Raw genomic sequence first — 11,714 nt, 5'->3', positions numbered from 1 at the left:
GACATCCTGAGATTAATGTTCTCTGGATGTGAAGATATACAGACTGAATTGTGAAAGAGGATAAACTGAATCATCTGGAACACATCTGGGTCCTGACACACTGTCACGGAAAACAGACACTCTGATCTAGAAGAAGAATGTTGTGCAATCCATTACTTGATACAAAAACTACATAAACATGCACAGATGTACAGTTAACAAACCAACAGTACAGATGTGCATGCACACATACATCTTTCATCAATTACCAACTTTATTTTTTAAACAGCAACAAAAAAATTAAATAAAGCAAAGAACAACAGAAGTAAATATTTATAGGTTACTATTTTCTTATAACATTGCTATTTTACTAACAACTTCTGATGTTTAGTTACATAATATACCAAAAAACTATAGCGTTTGCAAGTAAATATTTGTGCATGCTTAACATTAAACATGTCTCAAACCTAGGCAATGCATACTTAACGTATGAAAAAAATGCACAGGTTTCCTTCTTGATTGAAAACCAGGTGTCAAATTAAACAGTAGATCCAGAGATATAATATAGGGAGCTGCTTTTATATGCAGGCATACCCTAAAGGTGCCCATACACCTTACGATTATCGTACGATAATCGTATGCGATCGACTTTTCGTACGACAATCGTAACGTGTGAATGTAGTGCCCGACCGATAGTACTGTACAATCGTACGACTTTTGACGGTCAAGCATGTTTGAAAACTTTGTTCGATCGCACGTTGTTCGCATGGTTGGTGTCGTTTCCGTCCGTCAAAAGTCGTACGATTAACTACATTAATTATTACGATTAATTTTGCATGCGCAAACGAAAATAATTACGGTCAATTACCGCAAGTCGTCCAGGTGTTTTTTTTAAACTACCGATGATTGAACCTTGCGATAATCGGGGTAGGATGGGGGCGCCGTACGAAAATCGTACGACGGTTCGATCATCGGATGAAAAGTTTCGTCCGATAATCGTAAGGTGTATGGGCACCTTTACCCCCCCAGTTATGTGGCCCCTTGAGAATTAATATGTAACAAAACGAGTATTTTGTTTACCACTACTTTCCCCAAAGCTTTTCCTACTAGCTTTTTCATTATTTGGAGGTTGTAAGAGAGGTTTAGTGTAGTATATCCTATTTGGAAAGTAAATAGTACATTTTTTTAAAATGACCCTTTTTTAAAAGTACCCTAACTATTAACAACAATGTATCTTATTTGTGTATCACTCGGCTGTAGTTCCTCAAATCATCTCTGAATTGGTGCTGACACTGTCCTTCCTTCTGGAGGGTGGCTACTCTTGTTCTCCATGGTCCCTGTGTGTGTTGTAAAGTAGCCACCGCTCCAAGCTCTCTCCTGTGATGGACTACATTTAGTTTACTAATATGTATTGAGATTGTAGTCCATCACATACAACATGTATACCATGGGGAACAAAAGTTGCCACCCTCCAGAAGGAAGGACAATGTCAGCACCAATTTAGAGATGAATTGAGGACCTACAGCTGAGTAATACACAAATAAAGTATATTTTTGTTAACAGTTAGGGTACTTTAATGCATTTGTAATATTTAACTCCTGAGTCTAGTGTCACTTTAATAGAGGTTTGTACATCAGACCAAAAAGAGGGACAGCTGAGGAGGAAAGAGGAACAGAGGGGTTTGGTACCAAAATAGGGGCAGTCCTTCCAAATTAGGGACTATTGGGAGCTATGGTACCACACAAGTGAGAGAATGGACGCACTAATGCTTTATTTTTTTTGATTGACACATGTGATGAGTTTATTCTCACAAGGGTATACATCAATGGAGAAACTCGCTGTGAAGTATACAGTATATTTCCTAGTACCTGAATTTGCAGAGCACATTCATTTTGGTATACCAAGGGTGTACTGAAAACATTGTAGCATGGTTGTCGGACCTAATAAATATTACTGGACGCCAGTTATATTCGGTATCCTAATAGGTTGGACTTGATGGACTAATGTCTTTATTCAACCTCAAATACTATGTAACTATGTAAGTTACCTGGAGTTTTATTGTCCCCAAAGTTCAAGTGAAACAAGAAACCAGAAATGTTTGCATGTAGCCAGGGGCTCAGATGGCTTTCATTTGCTTTAACATGTCATCTTACTGGGATTAGTACATTGTATACTCATTTTAGGCTCCTCTTTCTGTGATGTCTTCAGAGCTGGTCATGTTGCATTTTTGTTATCTGACACACAGCTGTTTCTCTGAAATGTAAACAACACAGCAGAGATTTATGGAATCCCAGGACAATGAAAATAAACAACGTTGTTTGATAAGATTACAACCGAGAATTGTTTAAAGTACAAGTCCAGTTTTGTTGAGACAAAAACAACCCTCTACAGTGCATTCTATGTATGTAAGGATTATAGCAAAACGTCTTTCCACTTCTGCAGTCAAATTGGGATATCCCCTACTTTATATTTGTTATATGTTTCCATTCATTCCATTCACATCGCATAACTTAGAACAATATTCAACAAAGGCTGCTAATATTTTTAAGTGCTCCTACTTGCTTAAAAATCCTAACTAGCTCCCCCTCCCATGTAAGGAGGAGGAGGAGGCTGTGGGACGTTATGTATACTCTAATTAACCCTGTCTGTACTTTACTGGAAGATTTCAGTATCAGTTGTAAATATATTTTTAAAAATGAGTTTTTGGTATGCTGTGTGAATAGGAACACATAACAAGTATATAGTTCGGTTTTCTCAAATTTGACTGCAAACTTGGAAATATACATAAGAGCTGGCCATACACTGCACAAATTTCATCAAGACATAGGCTCTATTTGTGGCATCCCGGATCTTAAACACGATGGAGCCGGGCAGAAAACTGTCAGCTGAACAGTGACTGCAGCCAATCAGCTTTAGTCTCTGTTGGACAAGCAAAACAAAAGGCAAACGCACTCATCAACTCATAACCAGCTTTATGGCAAGGTGCACATGGAAGGGCTTTATACAGTACAACAGCAAAAAGTTCCCCAGCACACTCACATGCCAGCATGTAAACAAACCTGTCTAACCGCTAAGGTTAAAAACAGAGGTTTTAGATACACGTCTTCTGCAGAATATGTGAAAGCCTCATGCTGGTTTGCACGCTGGGTGTGCTGAGAAACATTTTGCTGTTGTACAAGTCTCTAGTCGGGTATTCTGACAGTGGCACATGCGCTGGTGTCAGTATTCAATAGCCCGGCAGGTGGGATTCCCCCATCAACGATGTCTTGCAGGCTGATCAAATAAAAAATCTACTGGCCATACAGTGTTAGAATGTTATTATTTGGTCCGATTCCTGCAAATTGGCCAAAATTCTAACAATGGGTGGCCCTGCTGACCCGTCAAACGTCAACTGAGAAAATCGAAAGAGCCAGTTAGAAAATTGTTGGTTGAGCAGTGACTGCAGCCAATCAGCTGCAGTTGTTGTTTGGGTACTCTGACAGCCACGCGTGTTATTTTTCTTATTCAGTCTGGTAAAGCTAGCCATACACATAGATTTGTCTTGTTCAGAGCACATTTTCTTTTGTAGATTCCAATTTAGAACCCATTCCCAGTGTTGCTTGCGTGTTTTAGAGTGTGTTTCAGTGTAAGTTGATGTGCATTGCAATAACTTGAGGTGTATGGGGTAACTGCATTTTGCACCCCAATGATCATACACGTACAATACCATCAGTACATCACATGCCACATAAAAACATTTGCATCACAATGTGTTGCACTGGTAAAAGTCATCTGCGTTTCAGTAACTAGGCCTTTGACTGATAGCTGACACCATGCTGCTATGTGCTATGCATCTACAGTATATAAAGAAGGAAGTATGTGCAATTAAGTTCGTTTACTTTGTAGGTAATGCATATGAACCTGTCACCACTTCTCATTTCTGTGTTTGATCACTGCTATGGACAAGGCAGGCATTATACTCATCATTGCCCTCCCTGGTGTTTTCAGCAGAATTATCCCAATCCAACACTTCCAAGTCTGTGTCCCCCTCCCTGCTGCTACTCCACTGGTATGTGTTTGCAGATCCTAGCAAAGTCTCACGACATGTAATTAACAGCGTAGAGGCTGTGTGCAAGAGTTGCATAGTCCAGTATTGTCCCTGGATTAACCCTCCACAATGTTATTTCACAATAATAACAAATTGTATGTAAACAATAGCAATGACCTTCTATTTTTTCTTTCCACTTGCACTTGGTCTGCTAAATGCACATTTGAAAGTGTTTTCCTAATTCTGCTTGATACATGCAAAGAAATCCCCTATTGACTTTGCTGGGTAATTGATAACTTCCTGTGGACAAGAACAGGTGGGGAGAGGCAATGAGGAGAAGGCTGTGCCCTTTTATAATCCATCAGAAATTAGTAGGCAGGAGTAACACCATAGGGCTGATTTATAAAGGTTCATCCAGCTATACTCCCAGCTGTTCCCCCGCCATTACTGCCACTAGATGGAGCCAAGGAGCATAGGAATTTCTTATACTCTTCGGCTCCTTCTAGTGGCAGCAATACCATGTAAACAGCATTCGCCCAGCGTTTATAATTCATCCTCATGTGTCAAAAGAAAACGACGTTGTCAGTTCCAACACTAAGGTAGGTATATTTTTGGCACATCAACAATATTTTTCTGCACTTGCACTATGTTTAACCCTTTTGCCGCCAGTGGACCCCGGTAAACAAACTCCCCGTGGCTTTAGCCGCTCAGAGTCTGTTTACCAGTGTAGAGCCAACTGTCGGCTTTACGCGTTGGCAATTCTGGTGGCTGAAAAGTCAGCAGAACACTTCTGGGGGCTAGAAGAGTCCATCCCCCCACCATGCTTCATAGGCTCCACTGCCCCTCCTGCAGGCCTGGAACCAGCACTGTGGGTGTCGGCAGTAAGCAAGGAGAAAGACCAGCGAACATCCATTCACTGATCTCCTCCCTGCTAAATGAAGCCAGAAGCGATGCTGATTGCATCACATTTAGCCTCTGAGCTGTAATTCCCCAGCTACAGAAGGCTAGAGTAGCTGGGGAAGAAGCTGATCAATCGCAATATGTGCTTGATCAGCTTTATTGAAGTACAATGTGACATTAGGGATCTAATAGACCTCTAATGTCACCTTAAAGTGCACCTATCACCTTCAGTTTTTGCTTATGGGCATTAGCCTGCTAAATGCCAACTTTGGGTCACAGGAGTACATTAGTAAATGTACTTTTTTGACCCAAAAGAGGACAAAAGCTAAAAAGAAGGTTTTCTCTTTTAACCACATTTTAATAGGGCTCAGAATTCTGTGCAAAAACATACTCTAAGCATCACTCAGACTAACCTGATTGGACCCCCAGATACAGCATTACGACCAAGTACTGCTCAGGGCAGTGTTCTACTGCCACTTAGTGGCTGAAAAACATGCAGCCAAAAAAAGTATTTTGGTATTGAATGATATTTTGATATTTTAGGTGTTTCTATTACACCTAATAAAACTTTTTCTTGTAGAAAAAAGCAGCTTTTAATGCATGTTTATCACAGGAAATTGTAATGCTAAGAGGGTAAGGGAATAATAATACCAGTTCATATAATTAGTATAAAAATGTGGTAGCTCCTTTGATAATATCCAGGGGTTTCTACTAGAATGAACTAGGGCAATGAGCACAGACCTGCCTCTCTCTGTATTTACATGAACCATTGACAGTGTTGGGTGCTCGTAGCTTATGTAAACACAGCAGTGATACCAATGAGCGCAAAGCTTGACAATCTACCTAATCAATTGTTCTGCAAGCAGTAGTCAGATTAGGGAATTGTCATATCATGTCTATGCAGAGCTTAAAGGAAACTGCCACCAGCTAAAGTAAGAGTTAATAGTATGTACCAGAAGGTGTAACAGCATACTTGGAGCAATACTGCAAACCCAGTCAATGCACTACCGAGAACCCAGAAACAAACAGGTGCAAGTGGAGAGGCAGTAAAAGCTCATTGCCATATTCATTTATGTATACCAGTATATCATATTGACAGTATGTGCAAGAAAAAAATCCCATTTTGACTTCATGCAATCTGCTACGCTGTTTAACTGGAAACAGACACCCAACATTTTTAGACAAATTAAGACTAGTATAAATGTATTTCTTTCTTGCATACAGCTGGAATGTTTTATACCAACCAGGAGGTACATGAGACCCAGCGTGGCTGTATTTAGTCTATTGTGATAGTTCTGTAGGCGGAGGCTGCCAACAATTAATTTCTTGTTAAATGTCCAATATCATGGATAGAGAGGATCATCTTTTTTCCAGGAGAAGGGAGCCCCTGAAGATGTGATTTTCTGCAGGACAACTCTTAAAGAGCAGCACCTGGGATTGCCTGGCAACATCTGACAGTTCAGGCAGAACTAGATAAGGTTATAGACAAACATAGTTTGTGCTTCACATAGCCTGTGCAGAGACCAAAGTTGTGGGTGGGACCCAGCAGACCACACCCACTACAGGTTATCTGCAGAAAACTACAGAAGGGGGTGGACACTATACCAGTCACCCTGCACCAGGAGATACAGCAGCAGTGACTGGTCATTGTTAAAGGAAGAACCTACACAAAGGAAAAGTTTCACCCTGGGTTACTGCACTGATCTGGAAGGAATAAACAAAAGACACCAAGATTTAAGTAAGAATACCCATGACTCTTGTATTTATACAATATTTGCTTATCCCAGAGTGCAGCTTTAAACCTAGTCCTTGACTTAGGTCAGGTATGGTCAGCAGGGTGGCTGTGCTGCACTAATGAGTATCTGTCAGTAGATAAAAGGACACACCTAACGAGGGCCATCTCTACCTTTTTCGCCACCCTAGCCAGGAGAAAGGGGCTGAGCAGTCAGCCAAGCCAGATGGGAGTCATGTAGTAGTTTTCTTAAAGGGACATGTGACATTTTTTTCTAAACATAAAGATGAATAAATGTCATCAGCACACAACCAGTATTGCAGCCCAAAGAGTTCGTTTATTGGAACGTCATGTCACCAAAACTAACGCTTTCGGGGCCACGCAGGGTCCCCTTCATCAGGCTCAGCAATGACATTGTATGCACACAATAAGTAACTTGCAAAGTATGCTTTCCTATATTCTTGTGATGTCTTGTGAAGTTCATTAGTCAGCATTCAGCTGTTTAACTTTTTCTTTTGAGGAGCATGACGTGATCATGACATCAATTAACCTTGATTGGTGGCTCATTTTGATCTGTTGGTCTATATAAAGTGGTGTGATCTTGAACACGGTGTCATTGCTGAGCCTGATGAAGGGGACCCTGCGTGGCCCCGAAAGCGCTAGTTTTGGTGACATGACGTTCCAATAAACGAACTCTTTGGACTACAATACTGGTTGTGTGCTGGTGACATTTATTCATCTTTATGCCGTGTGGCGGCGCCATCCGCAGGTCACTACAAGCACCCCCCTCATTCAACTTTGGGTTTTTCCGGTAAGGAGTGCGACAAGGTATCTTTTTGTTTGTCTCATTTTTTCTAAACAGACTAATGATTTTAGGGCTGCATCCAGATCTCACCAGAGCTGAATACAGATCTCACCAGAGCTAAATACAGATCTCACCAGAGCTAAATACAGATCTCACCTGGCTGCATTCAGAATCTGGACGCAGCCCGGTGACATCTGGACTCCAGATCCCACCAGGCTGCTTACAAATCTCACCAAAGTTGCGTACAGAACTCACCAGGCTTCGTACAGATGTCACCAGGGTTGCTTATTGGGTCTCTGCAGCGCTGCATACAGATGTCACCAGGGCTGCATTTCCGTCTCTCCAGCGTTGCATACAGATGTCACCAGGGCTGCATATTGGGTCTCTCCATGGCTCTACAGGTGCTGTGCTGAGTGAGTGCCTGTCTCGTGCCCGCTCCAAGGCTGTATTCGCAGTGTGGGGCTGCCTCGAGCAGTGCCTGCGTCAGGAAGGAGGAGGAGGGCATGTGGGACCTGGCAGGCAGGGTCAAAGACAGCTACTGCAAGGTCCCCGGAAGGCTGCTTCAGTATCCCACAAGCGTGGGACCTGAGGCGGCCGATCCGACGTAAAAATGTAAAGGGCCAGTATCGGGGCATTTTCACGAGTACAAGTACTCGTGAAAATGCCCTGTATCGGCCCCAATACCAACACTAGTACTACAGTGTACTACAGTGACGCACCCTTCCATATTTGTCTCATTCAAACAGGCACACTTTTGCTAGTCATATATTAAATTACATTTCAATTTTGAATTGCAAAAAACAATACTGGTTGATCTAGCTGCGCTCCCCACCCTCCAACTCAACCTAGTGGTCACAAATGTGGCCCTTTTAAGTTGGACACCACTGATATAAATGATAGATGAATGGGAAGGGTAATAAGGATACCCGTGAGAAGAAATTACATACATCAAGGGTTATTTGATAAGAGTTTGGTAAAATAAAGGAATACCTAATAAAAAAAAAGTTCAGAAAATCTGCTTTCTAGCACCAGTTCACTCCAGTCCCTTTGGCCAGGAATCTGGTGATCCGAGAACCCATGTGATGTCAAGAATGAAATATCTTTTCTGCTAAGAAATGTAACCACTTGTTGTCAGTCATCCCATTTGCAGCACATTGACATCTACTGTATGTGATCTTAATAAGAGGATTGTCAACAAGCAGTTAAATCTCTCAGTAGCAAAGAGATTCTTCTGTGAAGCCCTAGGCTAAGAAGTTTCCGCACAGCCACCAGCCTGATTCAAACCTGCCTTGCAAGTTTTAATGTGATTAGTGATAAAGGAAGGGGGAGGAAAGGGGAGAGCGAGAGAAAAACAAAGAAAGAAAAAGATTGAGAGACATAGGCAAAGAAAGAGAGACAAAAAGATGAATAGCAGGGGCCTCTGCAAGTACATGCCCTGTGATCTTGCTCCATGGATTGATGTGGCAGGGGATTAAAGAGAACTCAAACTAAAGCTGGCCAAACACTGTTCAAATTTCGTCCAAGTCCTGTTGGTGCCAAAATTTGAGCAGCGTGACCCCTGCAGCACCCCTTCATTCGATAAAGGTCATTTTTGCAATTGACTTTAGTTGAAGGAGTCAGTCCAAAAATTCTTGCCTGAGAGCCCATTCACACCAGTTGCAGTGCGTTCCGGCCCGATTCTGGCCAGAACGCATTACCTCGCATTGCGGCCTGCTCACTTTTTAGTGGGGCAGGAGGGGGCGTGGCGGGCCATTGAAATAATTGGCACCATAGCCACGCCCTCCGGCCGCAATGCGATCGCCCGCACGGGATCACAAGGCGCATTGTGCCTGCGGTCCGGTCCAGTGCGGTGAAAATAGTGCTTGCAGCATTTTGATCGCACCGGAGCGCAGGCACAATGTGCCTTGCGATCCCGTGCGGGTGATCGCATTGCGGCCGAAGGGCGTGGCTACGGTGCCATTCACTTCAATGGCCTGCCACGCCCCCTCCTGCCCCACTAAAAAGTGAGCCGGCCGCAATGCGAGGCAGTGCGTTCCGGGCCAGAATCAGGCCGGAATGCACTGCAACTGGTGTGAACGGGCCCTGTACAGTGACTGCAGCCAATCAGCTGTAGTCACTGTTTGGGTAATGCAATAGCTCGGCGGCAGCGCACAAAACACAATATATTGCCCACATTTTTGGTAAAATATAAAAGAAGGGTTTGCGTTGGGTCAATAGATTCCAAATATGCCAAGCCCAAGCTGCATGTGTCCGTGAAACACAAAAGAACTATTGTAACAAAATAAATTGTCTAAATTGACAAAATTGCTTTAACCCTTACGCTACCAGCGGCATAAGGCATACGTCACTGCCAGCAGGCACCTCTAAACAAGCTAAAGCTGCCAATACACTGTTCAACTGTGTAAAGCTGTGGTCGGGTTTTCAATGGAGGTGATTCTGGCAGCTGAGTTTCCACCAGATCGGTTTCTGGGGCCAGTGAAGTGTGCCCCCCTGCTTCTCCGGTTCCTTTGCCTCTCCTACGACACTTGGCAGGTAGAGTGGACAGAGACTGACGGACGTCCATCCACCAATCTCCTCTCCACTGAATGGAGCCGGAAGTGACGCTGATTGCATCACTTGCGGTTCCGCAGCTGTTCCCAGCTAGAGAAGCCAGGGAAGAAGCTATCCAAGCACGATCTGCGCTTGAATAGCTTCTTTGCAGTAGAAAGGTGACACTAGGGGTCTAATAGACCTGACACACACGTTTGCATTTGTATTTGCATGTACGTGGGGGCAGGGGACTTGGACTTTTGAATTTTTTTTTGTGTTTTTCATCTTATTAACTTTATTGCCATCACAAGGGGGATGATAAGCCCCCTACGTGATAGCAAAGTGCAGGGGACAGGTTCTCTTTATTAGACACCCAATGTCACCCCTGCATCGTGTTGAAGCTGACTGAGCACAGAATGTGTTAAATCAGTATCTTCCGCAGCAGCCCAGGAATGACAGTTCTGAACAATTCGGAAGTGTTTACTGCTGAGTAGATGAAGCAGGGTCTATTTATAAACAATCTAGAGAGCCATTTGCCCTGTGAATCTGTGAATTTTCATGCTGTGTTAAAACGAACGTTCCTAGTATATTTTCTTTTTAGGTCGAATGTAACTTAATGTAATACCGCATTATGACCACTAGATGGATAGTTATTTCTTATGCTTCTCCACCCCATCAAGTGGCCATCATACGGTATTACATTACATTCGACCCTAAAAGAAAATAAACTATGAATCTTTGTTTTTGCCTCTGTTCACACAGAACGAACATTCAGGATTTTCAGGGTGAATGGCTCTTGAAATGGTTTATAAATAGACCCCTATGTGTTGTCAGTTAGACAGAAGCAGTCAATACATAAGCAGGCAACCCCTCAAATCATCCGGGAAATACACTATATTGCCAAAAGTATTGGGACGCCTGCCTTTACACGCAAATTAACTTTAATGGCATCCCAGTCTTAGGCTAGGTTCCCACCTAGGCGTACGGAATATGCGCATGTGCTGCGCGTTTTTACTGCGATTTGCGGTAAAAGAAACGTGCGACAAACGCGCGTTTGAGGCCTATCCGGCTGTATCCTGATGGATACGCGCGGTAAATACGCCCTAAAGAAGCTCCTGTACTTCTTTGGGAGTAGGGCGTTTTGCAGCACGTTCCTACGCACTGTAAAACGCCCAGGTGGGAACCATGCCCATAGGCAATCATTGGTTTTCACATGTTGAGAGTTTTACAGCGCGTAGGAACGCGCTGTAAAACGCCCAGGTGTGAACCAGGCCTCAGTCCGCTAAAATAGCTGCAACTCTTCTGGGAAGGCTGTCCACAAGGTTTAGGAGTGTGTCTATGGGAATGTTTGACCCTTCTTCCAGAAGCACATTTGTGAGGTCAGGTAGTGATGTTGGACAAGAAGGCCTGGCTCGCAGTCTCTGCTCTAATTCATCCCAAAGGTGTTCTATCTGGTTGAGGTCAGGGCTCTGTGCAGGCCAGTCAAGTTTTTCCACCCCAAACTCACTCATTCATGTCTTTATGGACCTTGCTTTGTGCACTGGTGGGCAGTCATGTTGGAACAGGAAGGGGCCGTCCCCAAACTGTTCACACAAAGTTGGGAGCATGAAATATGCAATATGCTGATGCCTTAAGAGTCCCCTTCACTGGAACTAAGGGGCCAAGCCCAACCCCTGAGACACATAATCCCTTCAGAGCACATTCTACACCCCTCCACCAAACTTTACACAATGCAGTCAGGC

This window comes from Nanorana parkeri, unplaced genomic scaffold (assembly GCF_000935625.1).
Source record: "Nanorana parkeri isolate BGI_ZX_2015 unplaced genomic scaffold, ASM93562v1 scaffold774, whole genome shotgun sequence".
Taxonomy (NCBI): domain Eukaryota; kingdom Metazoa; phylum Chordata; class Amphibia; order Anura; family Dicroglossidae; genus Nanorana; species Nanorana parkeri.
This window is presented reverse-complemented; position numbering follows the sequence as displayed.